Source organism: Poecilia latipinna, unplaced genomic scaffold (genome assembly GCF_001443285.1).
Source record: "Poecilia latipinna isolate Pla-1442-1.1 unplaced genomic scaffold, P_latipinna-1.0 Scaffold377, whole genome shotgun sequence".
In the NCBI taxonomy this organism is placed as follows: Eukaryota; Metazoa; Chordata; class Actinopteri; order Cyprinodontiformes; family Poeciliidae; genus Poecilia; species Poecilia latipinna.
The window spans coordinates 333,326-337,204 of record NW_015112993.1 but is presented as its reverse complement, the minus strand read 5'-3'; the positions used below and the strand labels follow the sequence as shown (position 1 = coordinate 337,204).

At 41.9% G+C, this 3,879-nt stretch overlaps 1 long non-coding RNA gene across 1 annotated transcript in view; it reads left to right on the top strand.

Annotated features, from left to right (window-relative positions):
• LOC106950095 (uncharacterized) overlaps positions 1 to 2,356 on the top strand; it is a 23,709-nt gene extending 21,353 nt beyond the window's left edge. Inside the window, exon 6 of the long non-coding RNA XR_001425532.1 lies at positions 2,344 to 2,356. This is a non-coding gene — a long non-coding RNA (uncharacterized LOC106950095). The remainder of the gene's footprint in view (positions 1 to 2,343) is intronic.
• Positions 2,357 to 3,879: the final 1,523 nt, after the last annotated feature.

Genomic DNA, 3,879 nt, shown 5'->3' with positions numbered 1-3,879 from the left:
AAGGTGTAGAAGTTGTATCGGTACTGCCATTATGCTGTACTTAGCTAAAAGGTTTTCATAATGGATGTTTTTATTACTGAAGCTGTAAAGCAGAATCTCAAATGGATAAACAATCACTCAAAATATCCCCATTCACTAAACACAAAGAAAGCAAAGCAATAATACTTACACCAGCACACACTCCTTTGTTTTTATTGATCTGACGATGGTTGAGCTGAAAATGCGGTCGTGCACAAGCTTTGATCCAAGCAAGGCATTCCGCATCAGATTTGGGAAATCTGTGAATTTTATTTCCACAAATATGATCAGGATGCCTGACATCTCCTGTACAGATTCCCCACTGACAGTGGAGAACCATTGTTTTTCGGGTCCTGACACAAAAACTTTCTGCCGGTCTGCTAGTCCACAATGTACATTAGCATGTGTTTACTACTGTAGCTTGTGTTTGTGAGACGGTCACACACGTGGTAGCTGCGCTGTGACGTAAAATGGGCATTAGCCAATGAAACGCAGCCCCTGTGGTAAGGTCCATGGGGCCAGAGGAGTAATGCCCCGCCCACACAGCCTGCCCAACCAGCAACAGCATTGGTTGAGAGCGGCCCAAACAAGCTGGAGGTTGTTGAGCAGAGCAACACTGCAGAAATGCACGATAGGTGTAGCACCCAACAAATCAACCACGATCCCAGCCACTGATGGCAAAACCGGCGCTTACGATCTCAGACGAGCCGATCAAACACACAAGCCAACATGTAGCTGCCGATTGTAGCAACAGTGGGAGAAACAAAGACACACGCACCTTGCAACGGCCTGCCCAACTATAAAGGCATCTGCCTCGCTCACCAATAAAACGGTGAGCTTCTAGCTGCACCCAGATACAAGCAGCCGAAATGGGTTTCCTCTGCAGGGTGGCTGGGCTCTCCCTTAGAAATAGGGTGAGAAGCTCGGTCATCTGGGAAGGACTCAGAGTAGAGCCGCTACTCCTTCACGTTAAGAGGAGCCAGTTGAGGTAGCTCAGGCATCTGGTCAGAATACCTCCTGGACGCCTCCCTGGTGAGGTGTTCCGGGCATGTCCCACTGGGAGGAGAGCCCAGGGAAGACCCAGGACATGCTGGAGGGACTATGTCTCTCGGCTGGCCTGGGAACTCCTTGGGATTCCCAGAGGTCATAGAACAAGTGGCTGGGGAGAGGGAAGTCTGGACCTCCCTTCTGAAGCTGCTACCTCCGCGACCCGAACCAAGAGGAAGAAAATGGATGGACAGTTGTAATTACAACTCCCTTACACTTTTCACAAGTTTTTCACTGTTCATTAACATATCCATCCATATCCATATCTGTATCCATGTTTATTCCTAGGGAAGTTGGGAAAAATCAAACCATGAAGAGACAGCGGTCTCTTCATGGGTCCAGTCTTCTAATTCCGTTTTGCTCCTTTTCACTGCTCCTTTTCTTTGAGATTAGAGAAATTGTTCCCTAGGACAGATCTCTCTTGATGGGTCCAGTCTTCTAATGCCGCTATCATTAGAGCAGAGGTTGAGCTTTTAGACACAATGGTCTCCTGGGGAAGTTTGCTCTTTAAGATTAGAGAAATCGTTCCCTAGGACAGATCTCTCTTGATGGGTCCAGTCTTGAGATTTTGGACGCCGCTTTTTCCTCCTTGTCACTCCAACCCTTCTCAATCTGTGCACTTTAGGATGATTGGAGAAATCGTTCCCTTCATTCACGTTCTCTCCATCAAACCGACCTGAGTGATCCTTCTGTTTGCTGTGGCTCATCATTGCTGTGAAGTTTGCTTCACAGTTGGGGAAGGTTTGAAAAGATACGCATCAAATTCATCGTACTCATTCTCATCTTTGTAACTACTGATGTCAAACGTGACCCCAGGAAGTATCTTGTTAAAAAGCTTCCTCTCTCCTGTCGTTATCAAATAACCTGCTCCATATGTCAAGGGAAAAAACATGGTCTTGACTGCAATCTGTTCCATTGTCAAAATATTTGTCCAACACGCTGCTAACAATCAAAGAGCTGCTTGTATATAACCTCCTGTTTTGAGATCCAAGCATACATAACCTCAGATGTTTTTTTTATCTCTGTCATAGATGAGGTCACAGCCACAATGAGTCTCTGTAGTTCTGGGGGAATGTCTTGCTTCTGATCGTTGCTATGGAAACGGTCAAATCAGTTCCGCATGACTCAAACTATTAACCCTTTGCAACTTAATCATTCGAGGCGCCACGGCGGACTTCAGAAGGGTATATTTCAGGAGGCTAGGGATTAAAACAGGGATTTTAATGGTTAAATATTAAGTTTAGATTGACAATGGTATATTAAAACCATTAATTTAAGTGGGATTTTTCATCATTCTTGTCATGATCGTGTTTCTGTGTGTTTATTTTTGGAGATTTTTGTGTTCAGTTTCCTTCTTGTGAGTCTCTGTCTCTGAGTCTTCCCCGTTGATTGTTTCCCAGGTGTGTCTCGTTCCCTTGATTACCCCTGTGTGTATTTAGTCCCACCTGTTGTCTCTGTCTCTTGTGGGGTCCTTGTCTAATGTCTGTTCGTCTGCCGGCACAGTTGAACTGTGAAGTCCTTGTTGTCAGTTGCTACAGGTATTTAGCTGTGTGCTAACTTCTCTGCCGTGCCGCCTGTTTTTTGGACTGTTAGAGCATCTTCATCATTAAACTCATCATCATCTTCACCATAACCTGGGTCTCTGCGTCAATCCTCACCACCAAAAAGCACACTTTATGACAATTCTATCAGGTTTAAAATTTTGAATCATACTTGACTTAAAAATATCTTAAAAGTAAAATTAAATGTAACTTACAAACATTTGCTGCTGCTGTTGTTAATTGTGACAAGAAATTTTGCTTGCTTGGAGAAAAGCTACAAAGAAATAATTTTGTATATGTAATAATCTGCCAATTTTAGTTATATATATATATATATATATATATACTTTTGTCATAAAACCTCCAAGAATTTTAAACTACTTTCACCCACCCCTGCTGAACGACTACCCACATTAGGAGCTTATCACTTCCACTTGTCAGCTGGATTGTTGTTTACGGGGCTGAGATGGTGCAGACTGATGGTGAGGTCATCCAGGTCCACTGGGCTCTGTGAAATAAACTGCGGAAAAAAAAGACACACTTCCAAAGACCTCTTGTTCACACCAGGAGAGGAGCTGAGAGGTGTGAACTCAGTTGACATGTTCCTAACAAACACTGAGGCTGGTTAGCATGCTCAGAGGGAGATTATTCCCACACCGCAATCAAACCTTTACCTGTTCAAACCAAACGCCTGATACACTAATGTTTGATTAAATACTCAAATTATATCCATTATCTTCTAAACCATCTGACATTAACTCTTTAACTGTTATAGTTTACGGTCTAAAAGCTAAAAGAACATCAATAAAGCAGAAAAAAAAAAAAAACATAAATCATTCTGGTTTGTTCAATGAAGTTAACTTGAGAGTTTTTATTTTTATTTGTTTATTGTCTATTTTTTATGTATTTTGTCTTGCAACAGCATCCAGCAAATTTATTTTGCCATTTTGCCATGCTAGAGTCAATATTTATTACATATTTAATTGGGATTTTACTTCATCAATTAACACAAAGTGGCATACAGTTAAGTAAACAAATAAAAGTAGTTTAGTAAACAAATAATAATAAGCCTGCACGTATTTGTTTTTATTATTCATTGCATATGCAAATAGCATTTCCTTCATCTCTGTTTTTAGGAGTCTTTGGCTCTGGTAACCTTTATTAAAAGCAAAGGTCAGTAAAGGAAACAGGAAGAGGAAGGAAGAGATGCAGTATATGGGTTATAGTGTTAGATTTTGCAAAAGCATTCGTCTGCATGACCGGTGCATCTTCA